Genomic DNA, 15,023 nt, shown 5'->3' on the forward strand with positions numbered 1-15,023 from the left:
CACACATTTTTCTGTGCAAACCTCTGCCTTCAGTTACAACAAAAGTTAATTCTGGTTAAAGATAATTAAGAAAAAAATAATTACACTTGATTGATTTTTTTTTTCCAGCTAGTTTTTATATTTGGTTAGTCTAAAGATCAGAGAAACAAAGTTCATTCACAAATCTTCAATGTATTGAAAATATTCTCAAATTGCACATAAAATTAAAACAGATTGTGTGTAAAGGTTCCTCAGTACCTTGTTACTGAGATCAAATGAAGATGTCTTGGTACTGTCAAAGTATAAAAATGCCTTATTGTAACCATACTGTAAATAATAGTAATAATAATCAGTCTGCTTGTGCTTTTATTCATCCTGCATATCCATGTGATGTGGAAATAAGATATTCAGAAACAGTAGAGTTAAAAAATACCAAGAGCATTATTTGCAGTCACATATGAGGCAAAATATTATCTTCAATAGAATGGCAATAGATTTTTTGACGGAAATGTTTTGCTTAAAGCAGGCTGACAGAAACATATTCTAATTAACATTTAATAATAACTGGAAATTAAATATTTAATTATGAGCATAAGACAACAGCTCTGCCTATAACCTTCTTGCAGCTGGGTTGATATCACTTTTTCTGCCTTTGACAAGAAAATTAGCTGTGTTGCTGAAGTGTGAACTTCAAGTCTTTGAGTATCCTTTGTTTTTTATCAGCACTAGTTTATACCCAGCTCTTGATTGCAGCTGGATGAGTTTTTGCTGCACTTCCAAGAAAGGCTTTCCATTACCTCTTCCTTTGTCTACATAAACATGCATAGTGTACAGAAACAGTGCACCTGAAAGGATGTGAAGTGCGAGCACAGAGAGGACTCTCCAGTGAGAATCCCACAATTGCTGAGGTTGGAAGGAACCTTGGAAACCATCTTGCCCAAACTCCCTGCCCAAAGCTGAACCTGCTCCAAGCAGGTTCAGTCAAAGCAGATTGCTCAGGGATGTGTCTTTTGAGAGTTTCCAAAGGGAGAGACTCCACAACCTCTCTGGGCAGTGGTGCCAGTGTCTGACCACCTTCCTAGGGAACCCAACCAACCAACCAACCAATACCCCCCAACACCTTTTCATATTTTTAAATGGAATTCCCTGTAAGTGCCCATTACCCCTTCCCCTGTCACTGGGTATCACTGAGAAGAGCTTGGCTTTGTCTTTCATACCCTTGAGCCTTCTCTCCTCCAGGGTAAACAGTCCCAGCTCTCTCATTCTCTCCTTGTGTGACAGGAGATTCCAGTCACTTAGTCACTGAATTCTGTAGCTCAGTTTCAGAATTAACTCTCAGCTACATCTTTCTTTGCTAAAATGTCACCATTTTGGTCTTGACTGCCCTGTTTTCCATAATGTCTTAGGCTGCTAGTACCTCAGAACTCAAAAGCTGTTGAAAATACGAGTATTTACACACAAAACCAGTTATCAGACTGGTGAGAGACTTTGCTTTCCTTGTATGAGACTTCTGGAGGGGTTTTTTTTTAATTTTTTTTTTTTTAATTGTACCACTTTCACCTCAGACTCTGCAGAGTATCAAAAATTTCATTCTGGTTGATATCCCATTCCACAGGGAAAGACATTTAACACAAACATAGTTGCAGTTTATAAATTAAAATCCTCCTTATTTCCCAGAGAGACTGGTCACACATGAATACAGTTTATATTTATAAGAAGGTATTTCAAATGGACTCATTTCCTCCTCTGGTGTAAGGAACCAGGGAGGGCACTTTCAAAAATAATGCTGTGGAGAAGAGAGGTTTGGCGCTTTTTTGTTGGTTTGGTTTGGTTTGATTTTTTGTTTGTTTTTGGTTTTGGGGGCATTTTGTGTGGGGTTTTTTGTTTTGTTTTGTGGGGGGTTTTTTGTTTTGTTTTAGATGGGCATTATAGAAATATTTGGTAGCTGATTTGAGAACATGTCCTTTAAAAAGTTCTTTCACCTGCAAATGGCTGTGTTGCATGGAAAAGCACATAGAAGCTTTGTGCTCCCCTGGTATGTTATCATATGAGGCAAAAATGAGCCTCTACCCATCTGCTCCTTGTAGCTGGAATATACTCTAATGGTCAGTATAACTGAAAAAAAGAAAAAAAAAAAAGGACCATCAAAATCACCAAAACCCCATTACCCCATCTATTCAGTGTCTCTGAGGTGAATTAATGGTAGCTGTTACTGACAAAGACCTGAGAAATAAGCAATAACTCCAGGAAAAAACTGTCAAACCCGTTCACTTCTTGAAGTTGTTTAAGGAGCTCTGGCATCCTTAGAACGGAAAGAGCCGTGCGGGGGCTTGTGAGACTATAGCAATCCCTGGATTTTGGCAAATAACGTGGTGCCACCTGCAGAACAGAATGAAGGGGAAACTTCTCCCATCAGTCAGCTTTCTGCAAAGCCTATTAAATTTTTGTCATCACTTTGATTTATAAGTTTTCTGCAGAGTGTTGTCTGTAAGTGGTATCTCAGTCCAGGTGTTGACGCACAGCATCTCCCTTTGGTTCTTGCACTGTTGTAAAGGAGCCTTAGTTCATTGTGGTCTTTTTGAATAAGATATTGTAATATAACAGTGGAATATAACATAATGTAACAAAATAATAAACACTAAAACAAATCAGCACTCTGCTTGAGTGACTAATGCACTTAAACCTAGCAGTAACTGAAATCTGGGGTCACTGGCAGTTCTGAAGAGAAATGCCCATAAATGAAGAAATTACAAAAATAACCTAAAAAACCCCAACCGTAAAACCTAATTTGAGTTGAATAAAATTCAAATCAGCCTCAAAACCTCACTACTCTTTTAGTGTTTTGTTGTAGTTCTGAATGTGCAGGCAAAGAGCGTTTCACACAAAAATGAGAATAAATGTGGTAAAAGGAACTTTGGGGGATATTTGCACTCTTACAGTCTCAGATCTACCAGGGCTCAGGCTGGCAGCCTAAATGTCCCTCCACTGCACTGTGATCAAATGAACTATGGAGAGTCAGAGAAGCTGCCAATAAGTCTGATATATTCTAAGTCTGCATATGGCTGATGGTTTATTTTTTCCACTCCATCGGTTTTTTATTATGTTTGTTTTTCTACTTTTTTAATTGGGAGGTTTATTTTGTTTATATGTATGGCTCATCACTAATGTATTTTAATGTTTACTGCATCATCTGGGAAAAATAGAATTTTAAGAGCTGTGTAAACCTGTTTATAAACATGTTACTGAGTATAGCTCCTTGCCAAGGGAAATGCATCCAAAATGTTTTAATTGACAGTTCACTTGAAGTACACACGTCTCATTTGTGGATATCTTCAGGTACAAGCAGTATTGATGTTTATCATCACATCTTCATTAAATTCACTGGGAACATTACAAATTGGGATACACATGGATGATAGGTAGAGTAACATTAGCAGTGAAAGCATATTCATAAGCAAAGTGCATAACAATAATCAATGTTCATTTTCATGAGCAGTGTACAACCCAATAAGTCACAGGGCAGAACAAAGAGGAGTTTGTATTGTGTTACTCAGTGAATGACCAGCTGTGACAAAAGGAATTTTCAGTGGATTTAAAAAAGGTCAGAATAAGGGAGTATCAAGTTGGACAGTTCAGTTAGTTTATTCTCAGACCAGAAGAGTTGCAAGCTACGACTTTTATCTTTCTTCAGAGAGCAGAATGATTTTGAGTCAAATGAGGGAACTGAATATTTAAAGACTGTCAACAAAACACATCTTTAAGCATGCAGACATTTGTTAGGATCTATGAATGTAACTCATTTTGTATTCAACATTCAACCTGATTTTTTCTCTCGCAATAATTTTGCATCTAAATGTGATAAACCACGGTGTCTGGGCTGACAGGGTAAAACAGTTTCATTTGTTCATAGCAGGGGGATGCAGTACAAACCTTTCCAATATGAAAATTGTAAAATACTGTTTTCAGTAAGATTTTTACTCATGGGAAATCTTTTTTTTCCAACTGCAGAGCACATGCATCTTTTTATTTAACTAGTTCATACTCTAAGGGCCAGATTTTCAGCTAGACTTCCATGTGCATATGTATAACCTGACCGTACAAACAATTTTATTTAGATGTGGTTGGCATCACTTAGATACAGACATATGAAATTTTGCTAGGGAGTTTGTTGGCAGAATGTACTCTTCATGTAAGATAGAGCCACATGCTTCTCAAAAACCCCACTAAGAATCCAAACTGAGACCACTCTCACACGTTCTTGTGCATTGTTCTGATAATGTCTCTCCACAGAATGGGGTTTAGATGCACAAGGAGACAGAATTGGAGCTTACTTTTCAGTCATGCATAATGTAGATAATAATCCTGCCTCCCACATCTCTTTTGCATGCTGTTTAAATGAGGCTATTCCCTACTTTTTAGTCCCTTTTAAGCCAAAATACCTAGTGGCTTAATAACAGCTGTTTCTCTTTAAAGTATACTTAGAAATCCAGTTTAGGATGCTAATTTGCTTAAAGATGGAACTGAACTACTTTTTCTGTTTAATAAGATCTTTTTCTGCGTTTTAATCTCCTAATCAACAGTAATAGGCTATGGAAATATAGAGGCATAGTAGTGTTTTTAAGAAAGGCATTCCTAAATACTCATACATGATTTTGTAAAATGTGTGAAGCATTTTAAGATGCTCTTCCAGCATCTCAAGTATTTTAGTTCAGCCAGTCAAGAAGTCTGACTCACTCTGACATCCACGGGCAATCAGAATAGTGACTGAACTCAGAGTGGCCTAAAATAAACATGCAGCCTAAGACAGCTACATCAGCTGTTCATAGATGTTCAGTAGCATAATATTTGCTTTTCCAGTGAACTGGAAAATTTTTTTCTAGTTCTGTGGGGCTGTTTTGTGTTGAGGGTTTTTGTTTGCATGTTTGTTTTCCAAAAGGCAGACAGTAATGGCTGTCTTCAACCCTCAGAAACTTGGCCAGGGTAATGGAAGAGCCTTAAATTCAGGCAAGGCTCCCAGTGTTGCAAGAAGCCCACGATTCTCCAGTTCACTGGAGCAGCTGCCACAGCCAACAGGCAGCTTGGAAACCCATAGCTACAGGAGGGAAAACCGGCCTCATTTCAACTCCATGGCAGGGAGCCAAAAAATCCTAAAAGTCATGGCTTGAGTGAAAAACTGAGTCCCCGTTAGAAACATATGCAGTGTGCTCCTCCTGGATTTGTCAGACCTTTAAGCAGCAGTTGTGAGCAAATTAAATGAGATCCCAGGCTCCCAAGTTTGCTAGATGGGAAACCAAGCGTACTTCCAGCAGAAAACTGCTCAAATTTTGAAGGAATTGATCAAAAGAAATATGTATTTCTTCAATGCCTTTTGACCTCAATAAATTAGTATTGTTTTGCTGAAAAATTGTCATCCAGCTGTAATGATATTAACCCTTGATTTAGCCAGTGTCTTGGCCATTTCAGAACTGATGTGATGAAGACCACTTAACAAGGAATAAGAGGTTGCACCAACAAAAGGATAATATATAACATATTGCCTTAACATGAACTTAACATATTGCCTTAATCAAAATGCACTCTTCCCTCCTCTCTCTTTCTCCTCCTGTTACTGTCAGTGTTTGTGATCCTGGGATAAGAAGACTGAGAGCACACTACTCCTAAGAGCAGCCAGTGGTTGTGACTTTAGATGAGATGGCAAAATCTTGTGTTTATTGTGCAAATTACTCACCCTTCCCACCAGGCACAGTTTCTGGTATTTAACAGCACAGTGGCTGCTTTGATGGACTAGATTGGCTGAAAATCCTTCTGACCATGTAGGGTATTACTGATGTGACTGTAAGGAATGTGGGAGAGTAAGGCACATAGAGATGCTTCCTCTGAAAACGTGGTGGCTTTGGGCTGTGGGCAGCACTCAGTGACCTGAGATGACTCCAAAACCGCAGGAGTTTAACCAGATAGTCAGGGACTAAGTAGCCCCCAGAGCCGAGTTCTGAGAAGGGAAATCTACCTCTATGTGTCTACTCCATCATTCTGTGATCACAACCTGGTGCACAAATACCCAAACTAGCTTTAAACTGGGCTACCCGTGGCAGCAAAGGACCTGGATAAACTAATTTATCCTACAGAGAGAAACCATCACCTGTCCCTCAGTTTAAATCCCCTTGGACAATCAACAAGGACAAAGGAAGGGAATTAGGAAGGAACTCCGTTGCCATACCTACAAAGCCGTTAATTCCTGAATGGTTTCACATATAATAACCTTCTTTTATTTCGGCTATACCAAGTATTATTGATTTTCGCTGCTGCAGCAGTGCCTTAAAGACCTGACCAGTGCCTCTAGATATAGATGTGTTATATTTTTATAGGCATGTAAGGCAGAGATAATCCATGCCCTAGGCAGCTATCAAGTCAAAAACCAACAGGATGTTAAAAATATATGGGAAGAAAAGGGGAGTAACAAGATCGTTAAAACTGCACATGAACTAGTAGACAAGAAGAATAATACTGAAACAGGAAGATGAAGTTGCATTATTATTTCTCTCATACCATGTGTGAAAGTTAATTAATGTTAATCACTGCAATATTATAGGATAAAGTAGTGACTTTAGTGCTTAGGATGTGAATGTGTTCATTAACAAAAGACTCTCTTGTTCTTGCAACAGGCGTACAACAGGTCACTATATATCCACCAAATACCATCCTGTTAATGAATCAACACTGGTGTGCTTTCATCATGTTTTGGGATATTAATTAGCTGAGACAAAGTAACAGGGATAGCATTTTTAATGCTATTGAAAGTATCTGAAACAAAACCCAAGAAGTCACATTTTATTCTGTGTTGCAACACATATTCAAAGCTGAAAGGACTACTAATATGACTGCTTGAAATGAAGCTCCACACAGGGAGGTGGTGTAATTTGTCAAGGTTCATTTCAGCTAACAATTATTGTTTTGATAACTGCACTTATACAAACCTCCCAGGTCAGGGATATCCTCCTGAATATCCCTGTTTCAGTTGTCTTTGCTTAGGAACAGAGAGAGAACTGCACCCTGGAAACTTCTGCTCTTGCTCTGCCTTAAAGCACTGAAATGTTGACTTCAATTTTTGGTTCTCATTTATTCAATTAGTGTAATTGCTGACAAATGTTTCTTCTTTGTCTTCCCTTTTCCTGCAATGTTCTCACAGCTCAGTCGGTAGCACTGCCCTTCACTGGGAGCACTGGGCTGTCTGAGCCTGAGTAACCATAGAGGGGTCGAGACAATCAGTGAGTTGAATCGCTGGTGGCATCTTCCCACTGAAGCAGGCATTCCTGTCTTATAGAGTCATCCCAGAAAAGTGCTACCAAGAGAGATAAGAGCCTATTTTTAAGCATCAGTTATCAGTCTTGTACCTATTGTGAATATATCTTTGCACTTCTATTTCAAGCGTGGATTATCTGTGGATTTAGGGTATGTTGGAAACTAGATTAGGACTTGCAGATTTTAAGAGTATATACACAGACTGCATCTTTATATTTTATAGTAGTGAAGCATCTCAGTGTTCAGTGATTCAGTGTGTTCATTGAATTAATATCTACTTATTATTTCTTAAAAATCTTACCTACCCCTCATTGACTATGTCTTTCAGTTTTCATGCATTCTGTTTTCCATGCTCCCGTGGCAAAAGAAGGAATTGCTTATAAAAGTCCAATTTGTAAAAAAAACTTACTACAATAAATAAAGGCAAATACTTGAATGAAGACATCTGTGCTATGATTATTTGAAGCATACTAGAAAAGAAACCAATCATTTTCTATTTATTGTTGTTTAAAATACCTCCATGTATGTGTAAACAGAGGGTTTCAGAATCCTATTTATGCAAACAATACAATAAAAGCACTCACATATGCTGTAGTTGCTGTGTGATAAAATTGCATATTTATGCTACATAGTATATTGGCTGAATGCATGTAAGAAATTACAGCACTTTAACTGCAAGTCAAAATGTGCTATTGAAAAGTTGATTTTATGCTTGACATATAAAATAGCAGATTTATAACAGTAATACTAACTTTTAAATACTGTTAATGGCTAGGACTCTGTTATTTCCATAAACAGAGATCTGATTCTTCTAAAATAATTTCAAGCTATTAGCATGGTTCTTTTCAAGGCAATGTATTAGAAGTACTATATTATAAATTAGTCTGCACAAGAATAGCTGTAATTCAAGAGTTACTTCTCCATTCATCAGACAATAACAACTTTATGACAAGAACTTTGCCTACAGATGTGTGTGTGTAATGAATAAATGAACAGTTCTTACCAAATAACAATATTATATTCTTTATTGTGCTAGGACCCTCACTTACAAAACAGCAAAGGAATGGCAAACACTTGGATAAATTAGCTCTTACTGAATTTTAGTTCTCTCAAATCCTGCATACATTGATGAGAATAAGTCCTTTACTTGCCATGAGAGAAAACACCCCTCAGGCAGATGTTCAAGAAGCAATGTGTGGATAGGAAGATAAGACTGGAGAAGGTGTTAACCAGTTTCACACTAATTGATCAGTTGACAGTGCTGGGAAGAGACTGTTCTACAGACCCCCAGCCATCAGCTGCCTGCTGAGCTGGATGGAAATCAGCCTGATGAATGCGGTAGGGGAATTGTTTCAGGCGTTTTGTTTAACAATAACTCCTCGAGTTATAATGTATTCCAGAAGAAATTATGCTTCAAAGATGAATAAGCAATTGATTATTTTCACTTAAGTTATTTTAAGAAAAGCTATCTCCTACTAAAACAGAAAATCCCGTCTTCCAGCATTGCAAGCTACTGACAATCTTGAGCTTTCTTAATCACACCTTATTAATAGCTATAGCTTGGGGTGATTTTAAGAACTAGGTTTTTCCAGGGCCAAATTCCTTGTAGAGGATTTCAATTTCACAGCCTGGAATAAAACCCCAAGTTTTTGGAAGAACACAATAAATACTTGAAGTTCTACAAACATGACAGGCCTCTTGCTTCTCAAGAGAGCAAAGATGCATCCAAAGGGCCTTATGTTAAAATACAAACAAACATAAATTTCTAGATGGATATAGCAGTGATTCCTATTAGATGTCTCTTCTGAGAATTTATTTGTCTTCTGCGAGGTCTGGAAGTTAGACTAATAAAAGACAACCCTGTCCCACTGCAACTGGCTCTCCAGTTGTGAGGCTGAAGACCATTATTCCTTTTTTCCGATCTCTTTCTAGAATGATCCTTTTTGACTCATGGAAATCTTTAGCATTATATTTCACAGGTATCATTTTGAGATAACTGAATCTACTATTTCTCAAACTTTTTAAATTTTCTGAGACAGATGTCAGCAATAACCTTAATACTTCTCTGAATCTTGTTTTGTTTTTCTTCTTTTCCTCTCTAAATGAATTAAGGTGAAACCATTTTTGAAGCTTTTCAGAACATACAGATATAGCATAATAAAAGGGAGAAAAGGATGCTATCCTCAAGAATCTATCATAGTTCTTTTAACCAGGATGATTACAAATATAACTTGATTTCATGCATCTAGCCAGGTGGTTCTTTGCACTTGGAATATGTGAGTGACTGTGATGTGCAATCTGACCATCTAAAGGCCCATCTGACCATCTAAAGTTGCAAACATCCTGAGATGCTGAACACATCTATTTTATTTTATTAGGCTTGGAGCCCAAAACACTACAGGAACTTTCCAAAGTTGGAAATTGGATCCTGTCTTTAACTCTGTGGCATTACTAACAAAAAAAAAAATCCATGACATTTTGTTAGAGGGTTTGTCTAGCTTCATAGAACCATGTATTATGATGCCCAGCATAAATCCATGTGACTGAAATTCTGTATTCACTGCAATAGGTACAAACAAACAACTTTGTATGTGTTGTTCTGGAACAAAAATTTGTGAACGTGCACATGAAACGCTGAATATCTTTTTTTTTTTCCTATCATGTTAATGAAATAGAATGAGAAATCATGATGTTTGAATTTATTTTTTTAATGATTATGCTTCATGTAATTAATTCATAAGTCATTTCTAGGCCCTAGAGGTTTCTGTGACACATCAGAGCCAATGTTGTTGTAAAGACAATGGAATTAAGTGGTATGTAGGTGGTGTAGATTTTAAAATGCTGGCACTGTGTGTTCATGAAGCCTTCTGTGGGTTGCAGAATGATGGAGCTCCTAAATATATCTTCCCTTGTTTGCCTAGGTAAGCAAACAGATGCAAAAACCAAACCAGGGAGAGCTAATAAATACTTCAAGAGCTCTCCACTCTAATGCTAGCAAGAGATTGCAGTAGGAACAAATGCTCGACCTATTGTCTTTAATAACAAAAGTTAGATTCTATCCTCAGAAATGCTTGTGAAGCTTTCAGTTCCAGCAGGTAAATATTTATATCTGAAAGGAAGGGTTGGACCCAAAAGGAAATGGACTACATGTTTAGCATTTATCTGAGGCTCGTTTTCTACTTGCAGTCCATGGCTGAAGAATGTAAGTGTGCCCTTTGAAAATGGTCAGAAAACACCTAAAACCAGACCACTGCTGTTCTGAACTACAGGGAGAGCGGGAGGGCACCTGCAGTTTGAATATCTCTGGAAGAGTAAGGCAGTGACTGTCACAGCTCAGTTCCAACTGGAGTTGTGTCTGGCTAGTGGGTAAATGGAGACACTGGTGGTTAATGCTTTCTTGGGGTGGTCTTGCAGGGTTTACCTCTTTGGCTTCTTCCTGGCACTTCCTTCAGAGTTCAGTGGCAGAGGAGGACAAAGGCTGAAAACTGCTCCCTGGAAAATTATTTTTCAGCAACCAAACATGCTTCTAATACTGAATAAAAAAGGGCCAGATATTAAGTAATGTCAAGACCCTCACGGCAACTACTTTGTTGTTGTTTGCTCATTAGCCTAAAACATCTGCTCTTTCCCTTTTTCCCCTCCTCTCTGTTCTTTTGTAGATGGTAGCTGTGAGGAACAGAAAAAGACCTTCAGAAGGATTAAGGTAGCTGGAAAAAAATAGAAAAAAAATCACAGCCCACTATGGGGTTACCCTTGCACTGCACTGGGTTGCTTTGGCAGGTGCATAGAATCAGAAGAAATAGTGGCCATAGATACTATTTGGTTACTTTTCAATTCTGCATATCCTATTAAAAAAAATACTGGTACAAAAATGCACGATACCTTCTTCTTTATTCAATCAGATTTAATAGAGGCCAGTAGTGTAGAAATTGAAAGCAATTACCTGGTCTGAAACTGGTGGACAAGTTTATCATTTGTGGTCATAATATTTCTGTGTAATGAAAGTACACTGTATGTTTAATAAGATTACATAAATATTATTAATATCTGATACTTCATGCATGTGTGAAAGAAACAATATGCAGTGCATTCCCAGAGTATTTTTTCAAGAAATACTGGTTAAAATCAATGCAACACAACATGGGTAAACTTGTACCTTCCACATTCAGGAATGTATTCTTGCTTCCCACTTCCATTGCAGAGAGTACATGTTTGCAATGAATTGTGGTGGTTTTGGTTTTACTGATTATAATATCTCCCTGGAGAAATACCTGTTTACCTGTATGCTCAATATTTCCCCAGACACAGCACAAATGTGCTCCTGCAGACAAATGACATACACATATCAGAGGACAAAAATGAACCTTCTCCAAAGATCAAATCCCTAGTCTTTAATTTTGGTGAGCATTTGATTCACAGCTTGTCTTTGCAGCTGAAATAGAAAACTGGTAAAACAGTCTCTCAGGATTTTGGAAGAGAGACAGAAATAATCTTATCTTTGTACTGTCCCTGCTGGTCTTTTTAGCGAAAGAATCTTCCAAGAATGCTCAGCTAGAACATTCTTCAAGGAAATGACCCCCTTTATCATCACATTAAAATGTAAAAGACTTGGGAAGTGTGGTGATATTTTCATCAGGAATGTTATTGTAGGAAATTCTTTTGTTAAGGAATTGTGAACTAAGTTATTTTCCTTGCTCAGATGCTGAGGTTTCATTTATTTGAGCACTGCCTTTAACGTAGCTGTTAAGGAAACAATAGGACCACTCATCTAAAATAAAACAATATAATTAAAAAGTAAATCACTGCTGACACCAAAGTGTATTTAAAAGCAGCTGCAGTCAATAAGGTGGTTGGATGTCAGTTCACACAAATGAAAGGCATGCAGCCACATGGGACCAATAATGCTGGGTGATTTATTGTAGAAGAATTGTGCAGAACAAATCAGGAGAAATGTGGACCTGAAAGCAGAAAAAAAAGAAACTGTAAATGGTTTAAGGCTTTTTGTAAGTTCCTGTGGAGATGTAGGAAGTAGTGATTAAGAGAACAGTCTTTGAGAAGGGGCGATGTAATTGGAACTGCATCCCTGAACAGGAAGAGAGGAATTCAGAGCAGTTTAGAGATACCCGTACCTGGAAAACATGAAAAACAGGTGGAAAGAAAAAAGTTCCTCATTACTCCAGTAATTGTTAAATTCAGGCTCACCTGGTCATGCTTATAGCAAGTAGCACCTTCTTCAAAAAGAGTAGTAACTTTTGTATAATTCAGTTATTTCAGAACTAAACTAATTCCTGAATAATATCTGCCCTTTCAAATGTTCTTGCCTGTTGTATAGAGCAACTCTGACTCAGAAAATGAATAATTGATAAGGTCTAAGCCTGTTAGCAATTGGGATCTTTTCAGATGTTTGAGTGAGAAAGAAGTTTGCTTTCATCTCTAAAATGAGCAGAGCATTTTGGAGAAATTGAAGCTGGGTGGTTCAGAGCACTAAATCTTGGCTTAGTAGAACTGGGTTTTGTTCCCAGAGTTTTCACAAATGTTTGTCTGATGGGATGAGAGTTTACAGGAAAAGATAGGACTTAAAATTTCAAGTAATTCCAAAGCTGAACATTGACTATGTTTAATAATTAGCCAGCTGGATGGTGGGGAGGAGAAGTAAAACAGCAGGAATAGTTCATCAGCAGAGATTTCTGGATCTAAGTTCCCAGGCTTTGAAAAGATTTTGTAGGTTTTCCTAATCATTAGAATAGATCTTAATGGAGACTGGATTTCCATTTTTCTTGGCTGTGTGCTTTCTTTCTAGATCGTATTATATTTTCTCTTTTATTTCATTTGCATAGTTCCTGTGAAATGTTATGACTTCTGCTTGGATTTTGGCACAGCATATAGCACAGTACAAAGTCTATTCGAGTACAGAAAACTTAGTTTTGACATTTCAGTTGTCAAGACTGGATGGCATGGCAAAAGGTCATTTCTGACTGAGGTAGAGATGAATGAGGGTGAATTTGTGGTTGGAAAGAATTTTCTGTCATGGTTGACTTTTTTTTTTTTTGGAGCATAGATCTTATCGCAATGATTCCAGGACAGGATGAGATATAGCAAGCCTCCAGCTTTGTGGATGGTACTGGGGGAAAGGGATTGTTCAAAATTTTCATCTTTCTTCCTTAGACAAGTTTCCTCATTAATAAGCCCACTATAGCTGGGTGCATATCAAAAGAGATGCATTTGCTCTTCAAAGCTGACAGCGTGCCTGCTCAGGGTCTGGTTTATAGCCAGCCTTTTAGGTTGCTTTTACATGGGCTTTGATTTTGTGACAGATGTGGTTTGAGCCACAGATTATCTTTTTCTGTTTGTTACTTTATAACAGAATAATATAGCTGATGTGTTTCACAGAGAACTAGATTGTGCTTGCTGGATTAATTAATGTTTTAACCATGAGTTCAAATTGACAGTCCAGATTGTAGATGGTGCCATGTCTGTATGTAGCTACTTTGGTTTTCAGAAAGGTCACCAACAAGTCATTCAGTACGGTAGGCAAAGCTTGGTGTCTCCACCTTTACTTATGGGTTAGCTGGTGTCACTTCCTTGGAGTTACAGATAAGACCAGTGACAATAAATTGTCAGGCTTATTTTTGTAAAGCATGTTGTTGTATCATCATAATGTTGAGGTCAGTGTGGGAGTCTTGTCAGTCAGACAGACACCACTTTGTCAGGGTGCTTGGAAAAAAACTTTCTGAGCTGTAAGTGGTCTGCTAACTTTTCAGTAATTTTTGGGTATGATGGTGCAAATGATTTACAGGAGAGCTCTAAAACGTTATTATTTAAAAGCATTTTAAAATTTGTTGAGGTAAGGTGCTGTGAAAATACAAAGTGCTATTAATTGGCTCATCAGACTTCAGAGAATGCCACAGTAATTGCATATTTAATAGACTCTCAGTAGTTACTGTGGTGCAACAGCTCAGCAATTCTGTTATAAGAGAACATTTCCATCAGTTTATTTCAGCGTACAATTGCAGTGTCAGGAGAAGACAGGATGGAACAACCCCGTGAATTTTGCATGCTTTTGCATTAGAAACATGAATGCTGAAAACATCCATTCTGATTAGCCAAAGGATGGAGTGTCTTTAAAGTTACCCCAGTGAATAGAGTCCAGGCACTGTCTTGGTAATGAGACGTGGCATTTACCATGCTTTGCTGCTCCAATTATTAACCACTTTGGAAGTTTGCTCTGCAATAACAGCGCAGTTCTAATCTCTTTAGAGATTGATAAAGAGAAAACAACCTAATTTTATTTTAAGGAATAGCAAAGCATTTTAATAAAGCAACCTGACACCTAGAATTAGAACTTCAGTGGGGACAAGTCTGGCCTGCTATTTTTGTAAAAATAAAGAGGAGAATGATGTTGTGTTCAGTGTTCTTCTGGAAATCCCCCAGTAGGAGCCTGGTATGAGAGAGGACTTGAGGGAGAGAAAATAAAGGATGAAGGAAAATAAATACCTGTACATGGATACATGGTTTAAAAGAACTGAGAACAATTCTAACACTGCACAATCCTGATTACAGAGTTACTAGAAGAGAGTTTATTGGAGACCTAAAGAAATATAAACGAAATTATCATAACAGAAATATATACTTTATTACTGGAATGAGAAACGTGCTTTTTTTGGCACCGAACATGTCATGGAATAATGAAAATGCCTGTTTCATGGCATAATAATGCACTCTGTCATTTCATGGCATAATAATGC

General features: G+C 37.6%; 1 protein-coding gene across 2 annotated transcripts in view; it reads left to right on the plus strand.

Moving 5' to 3' along the window:
• SPON1 (spondin 1) overlaps window positions 1-15,023 on the plus strand; it is a 190,534-nt gene that overhangs the window by 131,635 nt on the left and 43,876 nt on the right. The gene's annotated exons all lie outside the window — the stretch shown is intronic.

The sequence above is a fragment of the Corapipo altera genome, unplaced genomic scaffold (assembly GCF_003945725.1).
Source record: "Corapipo altera isolate COAL_440 unplaced genomic scaffold, ASM394572v1 78, whole genome shotgun sequence".
NCBI classification, from domain to species: Eukaryota; Metazoa; Chordata; class Aves; order Passeriformes; family Pipridae; genus Corapipo; species Corapipo altera.